Here is a 22,138-nt window from a genome sequence, read left to right on the forward strand (position 1 = left end):
GTGGGACACACTTAGACATAGTAAAGCACTCACAGGTATAACTCCAGAGACAACAATAGACTACATGCTAAGAAGCGAGTCAAACTGGAATAATTTTGCTAGTTTTGTTAGACAAGTTGTTCTACAGAAATACTCCGATGAGAGAAGACAAGGTGTTGGCTAGAATAGGACTGGGTGGACAGCCTTGCTGGTGAGGTCCAGCATGCTGCGGTGTGTTGGCACTGATGAGCCACCAAGGACTCCACGGGTAACAGTCAGGCAAGAGCACACTGAATACTGAAGGGATCCGGTACCGCGTCGCGGCGAACTGGGTCTGGCGTGGTGTATTAGTATTGCCCTTTTGGGTCCCCAAGGGGCCAATATTGATAAAGAACTCTCAAAAAGAGCTAACCGGTAGGCCGACCTGCCTTGCCGGTATATAGCCAGTAGGTGGGGAGGCCTATTTGAGTTTAAAGACACTCCCCTGGGCGGCGTAATACCAACAAGTCGGTCCGGCCCAGGGGAGCTGAGAGAAAAAAAAAAAAAAAAAAAAAAAGATACATGAATGGGGCATTCGTGGCAACCTGTCAGTCTTACTGAGCAACTATATGAATGACCGCACTTTCCAAGTACGAGTCAGTAGCGAATATTCATCTGTAAGAAATTTGGAAAATGGCATACCACAAGGTTCGCCGTTGAGCGGTACCTTGTTTACCATTGCCATTAATAAATTGACATTAGCCATTCCAGCAGAAATCAGCAAAAGCGCCTATGTTGATGATCTGGCAATTGTGTATGCCAGCAACAAGACTGCTATGGTGAGGTACAAATTGCAACGAGCGATCAATGCTCTAAATGAAGTTTCAGAGAATAACGGATTCCAATTCTCACCAAAAAAAACGTGCTGTGTACACTTTTGTAGGAAGAGAATTCCTCATCAAAGTCCTGCGTTGACAATTGATGATAATCCAATACAATATAAAGACAATGTAAGATATTTAGGATTAGTATTGGATAAATCCCTTACATGGGGATTACATGCACAGGTCTTGAGTGATAGATGCAAAAGAGCCCTAAACATTATAAAATGTTTATCGAACTTAAATTGGGGCTCAGATAAAGAGACATTATTGAGATTGTATAAAGCATTGGTTCAGTCTAAACTAGACTACGGATGTATCGTATATTCTTCCGCTAGAAAGTCGCATTTAAAAAAAGTTAGACGTAGTTAATAATAGCGGAATAAGATACGGAACAGGCGCTTTCCGCACAAGTCCTGCGGTTAGTCTGATGTCTGAAGCCGGAATAATGCCACTACATTATAGAAGAGAGATCCTCTTGTTAAGATATGCAGCAAATATAAAGGCTTATTCTGCCCATATAAATAATAAACATTTTAACAACCATCCTATGGCTGCATTATACGAACGTCGTGCTACCTATTCCAGACCAGCCGCAATTATGTACCACGAATTAAGAAGTAAATATGAAATTGACATTCCAGATACATTGGCAATTTCTACTAGAGAAATACCGCCATGGCTCTTGCCAGCGGTAAATACAAATTTGGATCTCTCTCAAGGAGAAATAAAAAAGAAACCAGCAGTGATCAACCAACAGGAATTTTTGGCAACCGTCAGTAGTTACGAAGAACATATTAGAATTTATACTGACGGTTCTAAAACCGAACATGGTGTTGGATGCTCAATATATGTAAATGAAGAAGCCCACTTTTGGAAACTGCCAGATGTGGCCAGTGAGTTCTGCCGTGTAGACCACGGCAGAACTCACTGCAATTCAGCAAGCTCTTCGCTACACTGAACACTATTGCGAAGAGAGAGTGCTAATATGTTCCGATTCATTAAGTGCACTTGTCGAAATTAGGAACAAGAACATTAAGGACGTCCTAATTGCAAACATCCTGTCCATTTTGTATGTTCTAAACCAACGAGGACAGCGATGCGTATTTGTATGGACTCCAGGGCATGCTGGTATTACAGGTAATGAAAGCGCAGACGAAGCTGCCAGAAAGGCAACAGTCTGCGATGATTTGGATGCATTTCCTGTAGGAGTGGGAGATGTTAAAAACTGTCTAACGAACATAGTAAGAAACAAATGGAATACTGATTGGAGGATTTTAAATACAAAATTAAACTCAGTGAAAACTCTGTGAATAAGTAGCTGTGACCAGACTTAGAATCGGACACGCGACTAATTCATATTTGTTAACCGGCGAAGAGAGACCAATGCGCGGTGTTTGTAATAAAACACTTACAATTAAACATCTAATAGAAGAGTGTACAATATATGAGGGCCTCTGAAAGCGGTTCCGTCTAAGAAGTGACGTTACTGCTGATCTGGATAATGGAAATGAAGAAAAGATAGTTGCATTTTTACACGCCGGTGGACTTCTTAGAAGTCTGTAAATGTTGGAAAATTTTTAAAGCTGTATAAAGAATCTCTAAGTGGAATTCCTTATGTATATGGGAGTCTCGAAGCGTGGCACGTGTAGTGACGGGAGGTAGCCCTCTTGGCTTGGCCATCCTGGCTCCTCTGCATTCAAGAGCAGTGAGTCGGGGTGTGTCCAATGATGGCATGGGGGACCCTCAAGGGTAAACTGAGGGCGCGAGGCTATGGGTGGGCGTGGTGCATGCCTGTAGCCTATTTATAAGGAGGAGTCAACTGCCACGGCGCCCTGACGCGACTGATATACTGCTCAACGGCGGTTCTGGTCGCCCCAAAGGTGCTTAAACAAACTATAAACGAGAAAGGTAGAAGGAAATGGTATTGATAAGTTGTATTTTTAATTTCATGGTCTTTTGAGAACCTTATCTCAAATTTTAATATCGGGGCCCTTTACACCCCGTAAGTGTTGGGTTTGTCTTTGTTGTTTTTGTCTTAATGTTTTCGTGTAGTTTTGTGTTTTTACATAAAATGTAAGGGCCCTCTACACCCTTACATATGACGATCCTGATGGTGATACTAACTTCTTTTTAAGAACGTGACGTGGGCTAATGACCTTAGTAGTCGATGCCCGTAAACATTAAAAAAAAAAAAAATCCTTTAGACTATTTGTATCTAAATGAATGCAATTTATACAAAATTGGACAACAAAAAAAATGGTCATGTTAACTTAATTTTAATGTACTGAATTTTGAGCAATAAAGGAAAAAAAAATTTAATTTTTATTTTGATAATAACAGACATAATATAATAGTTTAATGTTATCCATATGAACATTAATTTAGTTAAATTTGTTTTTTTTTCGTTTTTGTATTTTCTGAAAACAATTTGAACTCGATAAAGGGTAGTCGACGTTGCTACAAATGAGAAACCTGAGGTTAGGTATGTATTTTCGTTATTTGAAAGTTTGACTTTGTATTCGAATGACAGATTTACTTATAAATATAGAAAGTACTAAAAGAATATTAATATCCTGTACGTTAATCTAAAAACACTCAAAAATTTTATTACAGGGTTTTTTTTATTTCTCATTAATACATACCTATTCAACAACTCAACTACTGGAATGGTATTTTGCTCAATCGTCTTTCTAAAATAAACTTGTATGATATAAAAGCAAAATTTATATGATATATAGCAGTAACAATTTTGTTTTTTATTGGGAAATTCCAACGTTTTGTTTTTAAAATAAACAATTATTTTTAAAACCGATATTTAATGAAGAGGTAATATGGAATTGGCCGAAAAAGTCCAAAAGTTTTAAAGAAAAAATTTTATACGGTACCTAACACAATCAAAAGAAATTAAGTATCAAACAGAAATTATTTACAATCCATTCATAAATACAAAGAAAAATGTATTTAAATTAGTATACACACGGAATTAAGAACTAAAATGTTGAATAAATACGTTTCACCATATGTAATGATCATTACAATAAAAAGTACTTCACACCTCCTGTAAAAACCTATCAATAGATAAACGATTTTCTATGATATTAATAACATGAAAGCCTTTTAATCTGTATTGTAGAAGAATAAGTTATGGTATTCACTGCTTAATAATTATTTATTTGAATTATGATCACTAGAATTCAAATCCTAGTAAAGGCAGTTAACGAATATGGATTAGAATACTAGATTACCGGTGTGCTTTAGTGGTTGGATTACAATTAACGACACAGCTCAGGAATGGTCGACCTGAACCCGACGAGACTACACTTCATTTACATTCTTACATATCATCCTCATTCTTCCTCTAAAGTACGTTCCTCTAAAGTAATAAAGTACGGCGGTTCCGGAGGCTTAAATGAAAAAGAAATGATACGCGCAAACATTTTCAAATGAAAAGGTAAGCTGTAATTCACCCGTTTAATGAGCATTGAAAATAAAAAAAACAGGAAATGAAATATTTCTTGCTATTACAACCTCATTCAAAATTTTCACCATTTAATATTATTAGATGAAACAAAAATCTAGATTCTACAAGCAAATTTTATTGGTTTCATAACCAAAGATTGTTGTAAAAACGTGGCCATTAATTACAAGATTTTTGGAAAAATAATTAATATATTTCGTCTAATGGGATTTTAAGAAAGCTTTATTGTTCGTGTTACAGTTATAAGATAAACGAAACAGTCAATCACCAGTCGAGACCAAATATAATTACTTATAAAAATTAATTCATTATTCCTTCAGCTGACTAAAACACTTACAACAAACGATATCAACAGACGAATAGTATTACGCAACAAAAAAAAAATGTTTGAATGAGTGAAAAATGGCCAGCCTAATTAAATTAAATTTATTAATTAATTTATTTAACTATATCAGTTTAATCGTAAACAACTTTTTACTCATTTTTCTTGAAAAAATTAGGTTTTCAGTAATATCTTTTCTAGAAAAATATCGGAAAAAAATATATATGTAGTAAAGGAGATTTGCCGGTTAAAGCGCAAACTTTAATTAAATGGTGAATGAATGAACGGTGAGCGGTGAGCTGTGACTCTCTATCACTGTTTCAGCTGTATTTGACGACTGAAGTTGTGCGGGTGTCTAGTGCGCCGGACTCTCTGGAAAATTGGAAATGGGAAAGAAACGAGCTCTGCAGACATAACATAAGCCCCTTGATATCGGTAGGTTTCTATGGTGGTTCCAGGATTCACCTGGGCTGAAGTGAGCCCCAAAAGTCCAGGTTATAGCTAGACGGGCCGAAAGTATGTTAATAAAACTATTAATAGTATTAATGTAAAAAAATAAAAGTAAAACCGTTACTGGAATCTTTCTTAAAAAAAATTTTGTTCTTTTTTACCCTATAAAATTTCTACTGATAGAATATTTATTTCATGTAACTCACTTCAATGGAAAACAAGATTAATGTATTGTTGTTAAAACAGATTACATTTTATTGAATACAAATATTTCATATGGCTACATAGAAACTTTCTGGAGTAAAATTATGAAATATTACTGAAGATCTTCTTACGTTTCTAACGATAGCACTATACTTGATTAGAAATTAAGAGACAAAGGATAGGGAAAAGAATATCAATGACCACTTGTTTCTAATCACGAATAATCTAACAAATGTATGTTTCGTGTAAATTACATTAATTAGGAAGTATTTTAAAGTCCACTCGACATTTTCATATGCATGCGAGAGGGATTGGTGCTACTATAGCTGTCACAGTAAACTTATAATGAGAAAAATTGAGGTACAAATCAAAATTCCAAGCTCTAACATCATCTTTTCACTTCAGATTCTTTCTAGGAATAAAATCTACCGTCGATCATTACTCTTTACTCCCTATATTTAGCCACCTATCTAACACGCACACGTTCCATAAAGCAGTATCCCAATATAATATAAGAATTGAATAAAGTGGGTTCATACCCTTTAGATTTAACGTTAAGTTGTTTACGAGTGCTTAAATGAGGACATGTTGCTTTGATTGCATCTCACTTTGTTTCTCAATTCCTATTACTGATGGAAAATGTCAAAGCAATCACAATGTAGATTGTATATTTTAGATCGCTTTCATACAATAAAATTTTATTATCCTTAAAAGGGAGATTTTATAAAAGCTATTTTTTTTTCTTTTGGCGAGTACTTTTTTAAAGATAACTAAGTAGTTTTTTCATCTAGAAAACGAAGTTTGTCAATTTAGTCGCTTAAGAATCTACAGCAATTCTACCTATTTTCTGCAGTTTATGCTTTATATAATATGTTTTGAAAATATACATATAAAGTTATTTTTGGTAGTGCATTTATAAATCAACAATCCTATAACATTTTGTTTTAAAAAGACTTACAAACAATATTATGAAAAGAAATATGAATTATTTTAAAACACGTCTGCTATATTCAATGACATATTTGTATAATAATACAATACAGTACATTTAAAAATAAAAAAATAAATAATATAAAAGTAAATTTAATAAATTACACAGTAGTGATTAATTACCGTCACCTGTTTTAGGGAATGTTTATACTAAAACTACAAAAGTCTTAAATTTTAAAATCACATAAATAATGGTAATAAATTAATTACGTAAATTATTTATTACGTTTTGTTTTTCAAAAATTTTAATATAATTAAACAGCTTTAACAACTTAAATTAAGTGTAGTAGCTCACTACTATAAGACGTTTAATTACTTAAACCTACCGCAGCAGCACATAAAGAAAAATGCAGTTGGCCAACCTGTTAATAGTAAGTAAAGTATTTAATTAAACAATTAAAAGCAGCAACTAAATTACTGAAAATTGTGTTTTTATTTAATAAAATACGCAAAAATATAAATTTCCGCTTATATTTTACTTAAACCGGTAGGTAGATCAGATTTACTAGTACCACTTATTAGAAATACACTACTTAATATTAATCCAAATTAGCAATAAAAGAAAATTAGATTTTAGAATAAGCGCCGTTCCCAAATACTTATTACTTACCTTAATTCTTTAAGTATTATAACTGATAAATTAAAAACACATATTTTGTGATGAAAAAGTATTTATTGCATTTAGTTTAAATCTGTTTCAAGCAAAAAGAATACACCAAATAAAATTAATTTGCGTATTGTATTAAAAATTCATTTTATAACGTAACCTTCAACATTTTCGTAAAACTAAGTATAATTAATCGCTTATATCGGTTTTGCAGCGTTTACTGTTTGACAAATAAAGTAAAGATTTTTACTTTAAAAAGGGGTAAAATCATTTCACCCGTGAAATGATTCACAGGAAATACAAAATATGTATTTCAAAAGCCTTCTAGCTGTCACTTTGAATAAGTTTTTGTTATTCACTCGTTTAGTACATTTTTTTTTTTAAAACAGCGTCGCAGTATAAAAGGAATCTCCATATAAGTTTTAATAGTATTATTAGGAAAACCTTTTTAAATTTTGAATCACGGTTTCAACTTTTTGATGAAAGTAATTTTTCAGTTTGGTAGCTAAGGTTATATTTTTTGAGAATAATATGAGGGAACATAAATTCAATCAAAAAAATTTGAATTGGGTTTTACAGAATCTGATTTTGGTTTCTTTAAAGGATAACCATAGAATATTGCAGAGTAAATTAAAGAATCAAAATGTTTAAAAACACGAAATGATTTTAGTACAACCCACTTATATTTGGACCGATGTAAATAAAAAGACAATCGACAATCAATCGATGAACTGCGGTCACTGAAAATAATTAGTGCCATATGTTTAAGGTAAAAATAGGCCTAGAGTATAATGTATTTAATGTATAAAGTATTATACATTAAAAGAATATTATATTTAACAGCTTTATTACAAGAAAACATTATGTGGAGTCTTGTTTGACCTTCAGAAGGCTTTCGATATGACCTGGCGATGTGGAGTAATATTGCCCCAGGTATATGACTGGGGCATTCGTGGCAATCTGCCAATATTGCACAGCAACTATATGAATGACCGTACCATCCAAGTACACGTAAACAATGAATATTCATCTAGAAGAATCTTGGAAAATGGCATACCGCAGGGTTCGCCGTTGAGCGGTACCTTGTTTATGATCGCCATTAATAAATTGATATTAGGCATTCCAGTAAAAAACAGCAAAAGCATCTATGTTGATGATTTGGCAATTGTGTATGCCAGCAACAAGACAGCTATGGTGAAATACAAATTGCAACGAGCGATCAACGCTCTAAATGAAGTTGCAAGGAATAATGGATATCAATTTTCACCAGAAAAAACGTGCTGTGTACACTTCTGTAGGAAGAGAATTCCTCATTAAGTCCTACGTAGACAATCGGCAATGATCCAATACAATATAAAGACAACGTGAGATTTTTATTGGATAAATCCCTTACATGGGGATTACACATACAGGACTTGAGTGTTAGATGCAAAAAAGCCCTAAACATTATCAAATGTTTATCGAATATTAATTGGGGCTCAGATTAAGAGATATTGTTGAGACTGTATAAGGCATTGGTTCAATCGAAACTAGACTACGGATGTATTGTATATTCATCCGCTTGGAAGTTGCATCTAAGAAAGTTAGACGTAATTCATAATAGCGGAATTAGATATGCGACAGGCGCTTTCAGCACAAGTCCGACGACAAGTCTAATGTCCGAAGCCGGAATAATGCCACTACATTATAGTAGAGAGATCCTTTTGTTAAGATATGCAGCAAACGTATGGGCTTTTCCTGCCCATATAAATAATAAACTTTTCATGAATCATCCAATGACTGCAGTATATGAACTACCTATTCCAGACCAGCCGGAATTAGGTACTACGAATTAAGAAGAAAATACGAAATTTCTATTCCAGATACTATAGCAATTTCCACAAGAGAAATACCGCCATGTCTTTTGCCAGCGGTAAATACAAGGAAGGATCTCTCTCAGGGAGAAATAAAAAAGAAGCCAGCAGTGATCATGCAACAGGAATTTTTGGCAACCGTCAGTAGTTACGAAGAACGTATTAGAATTTATACTGACGGTTCTAAAACCGAACATGGTGTTGGATGCTCCATATATGTAAATGGAGAAGCCCATTTTTGGAAACTGCCGGATATAGCCAGTGTTTATATGACAGAACTTACTGCCATTAAGCAAGCTCTTCGCTTCACAGGACATTATTGCGAAGGGAGAGTGTTAATTTGTTCCGATTCCCTAAGTGCATCTGTTGCAATTCGGAACAAAAACATTAAGGATGTCCTAATTTCAAACATCATGTCTATTTTATACGTTTTAAATCAACGAAGACAGCGATGCGTATTTGTGTGGACTCCAGGGCATGCTGGTATTACAGGTAATGAGAGCGAAGACGAAGCTGCCAGAAAGGCAACAGTCTGCGATGATTTGGATGCATTTCCTGTAAGAGTGGCATCAAAATTCCAAGCTCTAACATCATCTTTTCACTTCAGATTCTTTCTAGGAATAAAATCTACCGTCGATCATTACTCTTTACTCCCTATATTTAGCCGCCTATCTAACACGCACACTTTCCATGAAGCAGTATCCCAATATAATATAATAATTGAATAAAGAGGGTTCATACCCTTTAGATTTAACGTTAAGTTGTTCTACGAGTGTGTAAATGAGGACATGTTGCTTTGATTGCATCTGACTTTGTTTCTCAATTCAGGAGTTTTTTATAAAAGCTATTTTTTTTTTCTTTTGGCGAGTACTTTTTTAAAGATAACTAAGTAGTTTTTTCATCTAGAAAACGAAGTTTATCAATTTAGTCGCTTAAGAATCTACAGCAATTCTACCTATTTTCTGCAGTTTATGCTTTATATAATATGTTTTGAAAATATACATATAAAGTTATTTTTGGTAGTGCATTTATAAATCAACAATCCTATAACATTTTGTTTTAAAAAGACTTACAAACAATATTATGAAAAGAAATATGAATTATTTTAAAACACGTCTGCTATATTCAATGACATATTTGTATAATAATACAATACAGTACATTTAAAAATAAAAAAATAAATAATATAAAAGTAAATTTAATAAATTACACAGTAGTGATTAATTACCGTCACCTGTTTTAGGGAATGTTTATACTAAAACTACAAAAGTCTTAAATTTTAAAATCACATAAATAATGGTAATAAATTAATTAACGTAAATTATTTATTACTTTTTGTTTTTCAAAAATTTCAATATAAATAAACAGCTTTAAAAACTTAAATTTAGTGTAGTAGCTCACTACTATAAGACGTTTAATTACTTAAATTTACCGCAGCAGCACATAAAGAAAAATGCAGTTGGCCAACCTGTTAATAGTAAGTAAGGTATTTAATTAAACAATTAAAAGCAGCAACTAAATTACTGAAAACTGCGTTTTTATTTAATAAAATACGCAAAAATATAAATTTCCGCTTATATTTTACTGAAACAAGTAGGTAGATCAGATTTACTAGTACACCACTTATTAAAAATACACTACTTAATATTAATCCAAATTAGCAATAAAAGAATATTAGATTTTAGCATAAGCGCCGTTCCCAAATACTTATTACTTAATTCTTTATGTATTAATACTGATAAATTTTTATTTTGTGATGAAAGTATTTATAGAATTTAGTTTAAATCTGTTTCACCCAAAAAGAATACACCAAATAAAATACACCAAATAAAATTAATTTGCGCATTGTATTAAAAATTGATTTTTTCACGCAATCTTCAACATTTTTGTTAAACGTTTACTGTTTGACAAAATCAAGTAAAGAGTTTTTACTTTAAAAATGGGTAAAATTATTTCACCTTTGAAATGATTCACAGGAAATACAAAATATGTATTTCAAAAGCCTGTCACTTTGAATAAGTTTTTGTTATTCGCTAGTTTAGGACATTTTTCATTAAAAACAACAGCGTCGCAATATAAAAGTAATCTCCATGTAAGATTTAATAGTATTATGAGGAAAACATTTCTTAAATTTTGAATCACCGTTGCAACTTTTTTATGAAAGTAATTTTTCAGTTAGGAAGCTACGGTTATATTTTTGAGAATAATATGAAGGAACATATATTCAATCAAAAAAATTTGAATTGGGTTTTACAGAATCTGATTTTGGTTTCTTTAAAGGATAACCATGGAATATTATAGAATAAATTAAAGAATCAAAAGATTTAAAAACACGAAATGATTTTAGTATAATGTATTTAATGTATAAAGTATTTACAACGTAAACGTTACTTACAAGAGGTGAATTTATTTCACAATACTCAACTCCTTTCTAACCGTTGCTGTCGCCTGGTTGTACCTGATCACAGACGATAAGTATGTTTCTACCCTGTAAACCACGGAAGGAACAGTTAAAAGAAAAAGTGGAACACATGTAGTTTCACTGATCTATCGGCTTATCCATATTTTTTAATTATGGTAAATAAGATTACATAGTAGTGCGATCAGTGCGATAGAAAACAACTGAAAAAAACAATAGAATATAGAAATAGCACATGAAAAAAACAAATAGCTATATAAAGTGCATAAAAGTTTTTAAAAAATCTCGTTCCTTTGTAGAGTTCGAATAGATTTCTTGAGTCTATTTTTCAGGAATGGTTCAAGTTTAATTTTTCTCAGAAAACCTACCTAATTCGTAAAATGTTATAAATATCCAATTTTAACCTTTTAATAATCACTTCCGAGGCACAGAAAAATTATTGTGGAAAAAGAAATTCCGGAAAGGTTGTTGCAGAATTTCTGTCAAACCATTCTTACTTAATTGCTCACGCCTGACGCTATCCATAATAACAAAATATATGGGCAACATCTCTTTCCCTTAATAAACTATCCTGGCCATTCCAATAACAGATTGCTAGCTCAGAAAGCAAGTTGTAGATTAATTTGTCCGTTTACTTCTACTACACAAATATTATTAATTTTTTACAGGATTATTATTTTTATGAAATCACATCTTTTCAGAGCAACAATAAATTTTCTTCATTAACCGCTTGTCTTTTTCTAGAAGCTCAAATTTCATTCTTAAGAAATCAAAACTTTACGTTGTCTTTTCTTGTAAATTCATTTTTACAAGCATAAGGAATAGTTTAAAAACTGTTCTTCGGGTAAAGTAAGGGAAATTAAATCCAGATCAGATGTAATTAAAAAGAGAAGCATCGTATATAAAGAAATGTTTCAACGTATATAATCTTAATGATTTGTAAAATCTAATCACGTGCAAATTAGAAAGTGTAAAAAACTACTTTAAATCCATAACAAAAATGAAACTACTAAAAGCAAATAAAAAGACATACAAAATGCATCCGTAGCTCTATCACACCTGAAAATTCTCAACTTAAATTTTAGTGGAAGTATCCTTTATATGAGTATTATTTGTTCCCTTACATAATTTCGTTCGATGGGTTTAACAAATCTCGTCCATCCAATAAAAAGCCGGTATTATATAAAGGACAAAAAATTACAAACGTTCCCTTTTAATAAAGACTGTCAAATATATACGCTTAGATTATTATATTTTAGGAAAACACTACATCCAATGTAAAGTGAAGCAAACAGTATTACGTAAAACTTAAAAAAAGCGATTTTGTAGTTACAAACCAAATGATTCCTTTCCTACTTTTCGGGGAAAATAACTCTTACTTAAGACTATCTAAATGCAGTTTAAGAAGAAATTGCAGGAGGAAAAGGAAACCATAATATCGTGGTAATAAAAATATATCAAAGCTTGATAAGTTGAAGATACCAGACGAACTAAGTAAATGGGTTAACAATAATTTCTACTAAATTCCCTTCATGCTATATTCGGACACAGCTACCTTTCACCGTAATGACATTGCACTCGAAATTTACATGGGTAGTCTGAACAACACCCATATTCCGGAATTGAATTAATTCTCCAGCAGCAATATTTGTTGAACGATTGATCTAGAATGATCGACAATCATTAGTCACTTTCATACTAAAACAACTTGTCACTGGAATAAATTATCTAGTATTTCTAAAAAATTACGATGTTTGAAAATTTAGCGATGGTGAAAAAAAATTAAATACACATGAACTTAATGGAGTACCAATACTTTTCTCAAATGAAATAAAACAATTCGCAGATGAAACATTTATTTGTAAATGGATTGCACTTACAGGGCCGGCAATTTGGACACCTACATCTCCAAATATTACTCGTTTACATTACTGTTTAAGGAGATGGATGAAATGCGAAGTATACAATCAAAAATAAACACACTTAATGAGCTGAACGATCGTATTCTCAATGCTGCAGCCCTCAGCAAGCAACCCAAACATACCATTACGTAGCTTTTTTCTTCTAGAAAACAAAGTTCATCATTTTAGTCGCATGAGAATCTACAGCGATTCTACCTATTTTTGAAGTTCATGCTTTATATAATATTATGTTTGGAAATGATTTACTATAAACTTATTTTTGGTAGTGCATTTCTAAATCAACAGTCCTATAAACTTTTGTTTTAAAAAGACTTACAAAAAATTTATGAAAAAAATGAATTATTTTGAAATATGTACACTATATTCAATAACATATTTGTACGATAATACAATAATCATCCTAAATTTATATATACATAAATTACAGTAAAACATTATAAAAACAAAAAATAAAAATAAATAATATAAAAGCAAATTTAATAAATAATACAGTAGTGATTAATTACAGTCAGCTCTTTTAGGGAAAGTTTAAAACTAAAAAAGTCTTAAATTTACAAATCAGATAAATAATGGTAATAAATAAATTAATTCAAATTATTTATTAGTTATTGTTCTTCAGTACTTTAAATAAAACAGCTTTAACAACTTAAACTTAAGGTAGTAGCTCGCTACTATAAGACGTTTAATTACTTAAACCTACCGCAGCAGCCAGTAAAGAAAAATGCAGTTCGCCAACCTGTTAATAGTAAGTGAAGTATTTAATTAAGCAATTAATAGCACCAACTAAATTACTGAAAATTGGGTAAGAGTGAAATCCCTAATTTGTATTAAGCGTTTTTATTTTAATAAAATACGTAAGAATTTAAATTTCCATTAATAATTTACTTAAACAAGTAGGTAGAAAAGATTTACTAGTACCACTTATTATAAATACGCTAGTTAATATTATTCACAATTAGCAAAAAAGAAAATTAGATTGTAGAATAAGAGCCGTTCCCAAATACTTATTATTTACCTAAATTCCTTAAGTTTTATTACTGTTAAATTAAAAGCACATAAATTCTGATGAAAAAGTATTTATTTAATTTAGTTTATATCTGTTTCACGCAAAAGAATACACCAAATAAAATTAATTTGTGCATTGTACAATAAATTAATTTTTTCACGTAATATTCACCATTTTCGTAAAACTAAATATAATTAACCGGTTATATAGGTTTTGCAGCGTTTACTGTTTGACAAAATATCAAGTAAAGACGGGTGAAATGATTCACAGGAAATACAAAATATGTATTTCAAATTTTAACTAAACCTTCTAAAAAACCTTCTAGCTGTCACTTTAAATAAGTTTTTGTTATTCGCTCGTTTAGGACATTTTTTATTAAAAACAACAGCGTCGCAGTATAAAAGTGAATCGCGTGTAGTTTCACTGATGTATCGGCTTATCCATATTTTTTAATTCTGTTAAATATGATTTCTTAGTAGTGATTAAAATACATTAAAGATCAGTGTGATAGAAAACAACTGAAAAAACTACAGAATATAGAAATATGAGAAGAAAAAAACAAATAGGACTAAAAAAAAATAACAATAGAAAAAAACACTTATTTTATAAATTCACTAGTTCAATATGAAAATTTATTCACTTTTTTAACCTTGTCTGAAATTGTCATTACAGGTAACTATGTGTTGTCAACTCGATTTTAACCTGTCTATCTATTTCCTACTACTGTAATAGTGTTTTGCAGTGCAGCATAAATTGTGTAACAGATTTTTCTAAAGAAATCTTTTTTTTTAAACAAATCTTCAGATAAAAAAAAAATATATTAATAAGAGATACTATAATAATTAAAAATAATCACAACGAATGTGTCAGAAAAACTGACCTGTTGCTACCGAAAATGCCTAGCATACTAACAACGCAATTTTAAATGAAAAATATATGTATATTATTAAGATGAAAAGTCAATTTTAGTGTAACTTTTAATCTATTTAAATGTTCCACATATATATATTTATATACTTTGCGATTATTCTTTTGTAATATTTTTGTCAAATGAATCAATTACAGGTGTAGTACACGTTAATGTATATACTGCAGATAAGTAAGGTATTTATCAATAAAGTACGATAAATACCTTATTGATGCTTCCAACATTATAGCATAAATCACTACATGTTTGCTAAACTAAATTTTTAATAAAAAGTTGGTTAATAACAGCAATAATATAATTTCTTTTAAAAAGTAATAGCACAAAGAACCGTGTATATGGTGAACAAGCATTGAAAGTGGTTTAAAATTATTTCTCATAATTATAATAGATTTTAGATAGACTGTAATTAATATTGTATACTAGGCAAACAAAACAGTTTTTAAGAATTCCTAAAACGAAAGGTCAAAAATATTATGGTTTTGAATTGCAGGTATTTTTCATTGTTTTTACCATAAATAAACTGGTAAAACCTGAAGAACAAACGGGATCCGGGGAGTCAACAGGAATCAGGAGTGACGTTGGTGCAACATCCTATCATAAAATAAGGAATATTGGTGATACAAACCATGAACGTCACAAACCAGTACCTCACCGTCATCATTATAAACATAATCACCACCACCGTGAATCAGGAAAACCTACTACAGTTAATGATTCTGGTTAAAGTACAACACGATCTCTGGTACATTGAATAGACGTAATTATATAAGATATTAGACTTAATGATTTTAACTATACAGTAATTAGAAAATACAATAATAAAATAACAATATATAACGTTTAATTAATTTCAAATATTTTTAAAAAAATAATTTTAAATTAATAATTTCATAAATCAAGTAATTGATTTTAAATTAAAAGATTGATATTTTACAACTTCAGCAACATAATAAAGCATTTCTACCACAAAATGTTTGTTCAGAATCGTTTTAAAATTATTACTTTTTAATTCATAATATGCCAATGCAGATGAAGAGAAATATTTTTAACGTAAAAAAATGACGAGTATTTAAAAAAAAGACATTTAAAAAATAAAATGAATATTTTTGTAATGGTAATAAAGTTTTTCGCAGGTTATGAATTAAGAAATTAATTTGGTCGTATCTCTCTCATTTCTTCAGTCAATGTATTATTGAGGGTAAATCATTAAACATTGTTTTCACGATTGAATTTACATCTACTTGTAAAAATAAGTCTCAAGAACTACCAGTTTATATTTCGCATTTTTATATTATCTATAACTATCCATTTTTATTATATTGTGGGGTTTAATGTGTTCTTACTGTAAATTAATTTATATAACAAAATATTTACTACTATATTACTCAGTTCGATTTAAATATGCCATTTAAATTCATTTCAAACAAAGCATAAATCTTAAATCCACGATATTGAAATTATTAAAAAAATAGTTGTACATAAATATGATTTGTGCACGAGTTAATATCCAAATTTCCCTTCTTAAATAAATGATAAGGTAAATAAATAAAAATGTCTTTTATAAAAAGAATAAAAATATATTTAATACATGAAAAATCAGACATAAATAGAAACTTAAATTTCAAATGGAAAAAACAAAAGAAAAAAAAGTTTTAAAGAATAAAAACAATGAAAAAGAAATATCATATCAGAATCTTCGAAATATTAAAAAATCTGAAGGTTCACTTAATTACCTACACACAAAAAAAAAACAAAACAATAAAAAAGGATCATCAAGCAATACGTAAATAAAATTTCACACTGAAGTTAATAATCAAAAGGTTGAATGAAGTTGTTTACCTTTTAAAAAATTAATACATACATATACCTACGCTAACATATATATAGTGTGTACACATAAACACACATACACGGTACCTCTGGAAAAATGGAAAAAACTTACAAGAGATGATCGATTGGTGATAATAAAATGGTAAATTCTTATAAATATAGGTTGGAAAACGCATCGTTACCAGGTGTTTTACCACGCGTCGTTACCAGGTAAAATTAAGTCAGACTATAATTCTTGCGTCTCAAATTAACGGGTAAATTTGGTGGTTTACCTGCAATTTACTAAACATATTTTTATATAATATATTCCAAAAGTATATTTTAGTAATCTCTGAGAAATCTGGGTTAAAAATTGAAAAATGCAATCGAAAAAATACTACTTTATGTTTAGTTAAAACAACTTTGTTAAATGGGTAAGAAGCACAAGATAATTTTAAAATACCATGCCTAAAATTTGACCTGATGGAAATGATATGAATAAAGTTCATAGACGCTAAATACAATTAAATATTTCAAAGGTTATTAAAGACAAAATATATTACAAAAAGGCAGATTTTGTAAAGCCATTTAGAGGAGAGTCTGACAAATTTTTGTATTTCTAAAATAACAAATAGCCTTTTTGCGTAATGGAGTGAATATTTATTAAAGTTTTTCCGCATAATTAGTAATATTAATTAAAATGGTTAAGTGCATAAAAGTTTTAAAAAAATCTCGTTCCTTTGTAGAGTTCGAATGGATTTCTTGATTCTATTTTTCAGGAATGCTTCAAGTTTCATTTTTCTCAGAAAACCTACCTAATTCCTAAAATGTTATAAATATCCAATTTTAACCTTTTAATAATCACTTCCCCGGCACAATAAATTATTGTGGAAAAAGAAAATTCCGGAAAGGTTGTTGCAGAATTTCTGTCAAACCGTTTTTATTTAATTGCTAATGGCCGACGCTTTCCATACTAACAAAATATATGGGCATCAACCCGTCCGCTAATAAAATATCCTCACCATTTCCATCAGAGTGCTAGCTCAGAAAGCAAGTTGTACAGTTTTTTGTCCATTTACTTCTGCTATACATATATTTTACCTAATAAACTATCCTGGCAATTCCAATCAAAGATTGCTAGCTCAGAAAGCAAGTTACAGATTAATTTGTCCATTTACTTCTACTAAACAAATATTATTAATTTCTTACAGGATTATTATTTTTATGAAATCACATCTTTTCAGAACAATAATAAATTTTCTTCATTAACCGCTTGTCTTTTTCTAGAAGCTCAAATTTCATTTCTAAGAAATCAAAACTTTTCTTGTAAATTCATTTTTACAAGCATAAGGAATATTTAAAAACTGTTCTTTGGGTAAAGTAAGGGAAATTAAATCCAGATCAGATGTAATAAAAAAGAGCCATGAATATATACAAGACAATGTTACATTTATATGCCATACATAACATCTTCTTCTCATTGAGTCGTTGGTGGAGGGTTGCTGATTATTCACTAGTTGAACAGATTCCAACATAAAAATTAGGGAGAAAAATAAAAATTGGGGGGGGGGCAGAGACCGGTGGCCTGGTCTCTGCCCCCCCCCCCCCAAGAGCAGGGCAGTCGAACATTAGATGTTCGTTCGACTGGACCTCCCCGCAGACACACAACTCATCAGCCGCTAGGCGAAACCTGAATAGATATTGCATCAAATTCACATGGTTGGTGAGCACTTGGGCACCCGCCGCCCTTAAATCAAACTAATCTATGTAGACATACGAAATATTTGTCGCTCCATTTTTTTGTCAGTACAATGTAATCTGTTTAACAAAAATTAGATAAATCTTCTTTTTAATTAAAGTGCAATTTAGATACGACTCCAATTAACTTGACATTGTTAGATTCCAACCTGTTACGCAGACCCTAAGTCGAGTACATTGGCACGTTTTAACCGTCGGACGTCTCTGCTGTTATCTAGTAGATTAATTGGTTTACATGATTCTCAAACCTCTGCAGGTATTTGACGTTGCGCTGTTGTGCAATCTCACGATCCGACGGGAGTTCCAGATAATTGTGAATCTCATAATTCCGCGTGACCTACGGCGCTTCGGCAATTTCCCTCGCTACTTTCTTCTGAAAGTGTGGTATAATTTCCACATTACTAGTACTAGCCATTCCCAACAATTCTACACCGTACCTCCAGATTGGGCGCAAGATAGCCTTATAAATTAAGATCTCGTTGGATAACGTGAGGCCTGAGTTCCTTCCCGTTATACTTCCAGGTCAAACGCCGATCCAGGTGATGTCCCAGATACCGCACAGTCTCCGTTTGCGGGATCAAAACACCATTGAAGTACACACCGGGACAGTCACCGCTCCGCATGGCAAATATGATGTGCCTCAACTTACCTTCATTAAACTTAATCCTCCAATTTTCTGCCACACGCACACCGTTTAGCGCCTTTTGTAGGTTCTGCAAGGCTAGGTCAGGGTTTTCGTTAACGGCCAGGGTAGCAGTGTCATCAGCGAACGTGGCGACGATGCAGTCATCCATGGTCGAAATGTCCGCAGCGAATATGGAATACAATACAGAGCCCTAAGGGACACCCGACTAATCTCAAAGAACCTTGAAAACTCTTCATTACATTTTACCAGAGCAAACCGCCGCTCAAGATAATTCCGCAAGACTAGGAAGTGGGGTTGAGGAAGTTGTAGCTTTAACGTGTAGAGCAAGCTTTGATCTATACATTATCAAAGGCGTGTTGGATGTCTAAGAACGCCGTAGAGCAGAATATTTGCTCCTCCAGACACCCGCTGATGACTGTATGGGATTGTTCGATTGTGGAATGGCCATATCTGAACCCAAACTGATGGTCCGAAATTATCCCCTTACTCTCCAACGCTGGCCTAAGCCTGTGCAGTAGTAGCTTCTCAAACAATTTAGATAAGACCGACAATAGGCTTATTGGTCTATAAGAAGAAACTTGCTGTGCAGGGTTCCCTTGTTTCAAAATTCAAAATTCTTACTGATTTAGTATAAATTCTTGTTTATACTAAATTATTTTTATTAATAATATAATAACAAAAATATTTGAAAAGTCCAATGGAATGAAATCGATGCACTTTTCAATTCATTTCTTTTTTCTCTGTGGTCAATGTAATGGTATGTTTGGGTTGTTGTTGAGGGCTGCAGCATTGAGAATGTGAACGATAAGCACATTAAACGTGTATAATTTAGGTTGTATACCTCGCATTCATCCATCCCCTTATTCGGTAATTTAAGGTAACAATGTTTGGTGATATAACTGACTAAATATCCGGCCCTCTAAGTCCAATCCATTTACAAATAAATCTTTCATCTGCGAGTTGTTTTATTTCATTTGAGAAAAGTATTGGTGCTCCATTAAGTTCAAGTGAATTTCATTTTGTTTCACCATCGAAAAATTTTCGAACACTGCAATTTTTTAGAAATACTAGTTAATTTATTCCTGTGACAAGTAGTTTTAGTTTGAAAATGCCTAATTACTGAATGTCGATCATTCCCCATCAATCATTCAACGAAAATTGCTGCTGGAGAATTAATTCAATTCAGGAATGTGCATGAGTGGAACGGATAGGAATTTTTCAAAACAAAGAATTTAAAATGGAATTCATTTATATAAATTACAACAAACTCAGTAATTAACATACTAGATTCTAAGAGAGGATAAATAACAATCAGAATTATGTCAAAATCAACTAAACTGCCTAAGATTTATTATTAACATTCAACCACAATATTATGACAACAACGAATAGCACAATAAATTTCTATTAATAAAGCTTGTGTCCCCCCTAATTCTACAACTAAAACACCTGGTTTTAATTTTTACAATAATATTTTTCTGTTTAATTTTGTTTCTACAATAACAATTAATATTTTTTATTGCTTTTTCAAACATTAATACATCCAAAATCTCAGAATTTTATTATTCATAAATTTAATAACAAAATTTACGTAATTAGCAAGGTTAAATCACGTGGAAAGTAGAACTTTATCTTTTGTATGTGGGGTTAAAAATTTCTGTGCGACTTCAATTCTCAGCTGAATTGATAGCCTGTCGAAACGTTTCCTTTGTTGTAACTCGATTGCAATGTGTTTTCGGAAAATCTTTTTCCGCATTTCACGCATACAATTCCTAAAATATTTACCTTTTCTAATGAATCATTATATATATTTTTTTTTCTCCCTAATTTTTATGTTGGAATCTGTTCAACTAATCCGCTCTTTGAAGAGCGGATGCTACTCCAAGCAATACCCTCCTGTGTATCTTTTTTAATCTGTCCTTGTTCCTGTTAATAGTCATAGCGGGCTACCACGCAGGAACCGCATACAAAATCGATGAGACTACGGTTGTCACAAGTAGTCTCCTTTTCGATACCCTAGGAGCTCTGTGCTTTGACATAATAACGTTCAAGCTTTTAATCGTTTTCTCTGCGCTGACAGACGTTCAACACATGTTCAGTGAAACGACAATTACTTTGCAGAGTAACTCCCACGTATCTCAATAACTGAACTTCAGCAATGTTATACCTTCTATATATATATATATATCCACTGGTTCCAACACCCTTCTACTGGTAAATTTGATATATATGCACTTATCCACCGAGAGCTGTAGTCCTCTTGAATGCAGCCATCTACCGACTATTTCGAGTGCTGAATTGCCTTATCCTTTACCTCATCAATTGTTTTGGCCTGAATGAGTACTGCCAAGTCGTCAGCGTAAGCCAAAAGCTGAAACCCTTCAGGGTATGTCTGCTGGAGGACTCCATCAAAGGCCAGGACCCATAACAGTGAACCGAGCACTGAGCACATCCTGCACACCACCGCACATCCTAAAAAGTACCTCTTCTTCTTGTGCACTGACTGCACACCTTCGATCTCTGAGATACTCCTCTACCTGTCTCCGCAAGTATGGACTAATTCCTTTCTCTGCCAGTGCTGTATTTATATGTTTCCATGCGATGGATCCAAACGCATTCTTCACATCGAGAGAAACAAGTAGAGGAATACTTCTCGTCCGCCTAGTGCCGCTTCTAGCTTCATCAGCCCAGTTCACTACTCTGTTGATACGGTGGATCTACCTCTCCAAAAATCATATTGATTTGCACTAATTCCAGCACCCTCTTCCACCTCCTGCACAATGCGGCCAGCCAGCATTTTTTCGACAACCTTCCCCATCGTGTTGAGAAGGCTCAAAGGTCTGAAGGTCGATTGTCCCCCATTACCTGTGTTCTTGGGCAAGAAGACAACCCTAGCCTTCTTCC

General features: G+C 32.1%; 1 long non-coding RNA gene across 4 annotated transcripts in view; it reads right to left on the reverse strand.

Moving 5' to 3' along the window:
* Window positions 1-22,138, reverse strand: part of LOC142327253 (uncharacterized) — a 389,528-nt gene that overhangs the window by 280,125 nt on the left and 87,265 nt on the right. For all 4 annotated transcript variants that reach the window (XR_012756953.1, XR_012756950.1, XR_012756952.1 and 1 more), the window contains exon 2: window positions 11,142-11,234. This is a non-coding gene — a long non-coding RNA (uncharacterized LOC142327253). The remainder of the gene's footprint in view (window positions 1-11,141; window positions 11,235-22,138) is intronic.

This window comes from Lycorma delicatula, chromosome 7 (genome assembly GCF_047948215.1).
Source record: "Lycorma delicatula isolate Av1 chromosome 7, ASM4794821v1, whole genome shotgun sequence".
NCBI classification, from domain to species: domain Eukaryota; kingdom Metazoa; phylum Arthropoda; class Insecta; order Hemiptera; family Fulgoridae; genus Lycorma; species Lycorma delicatula.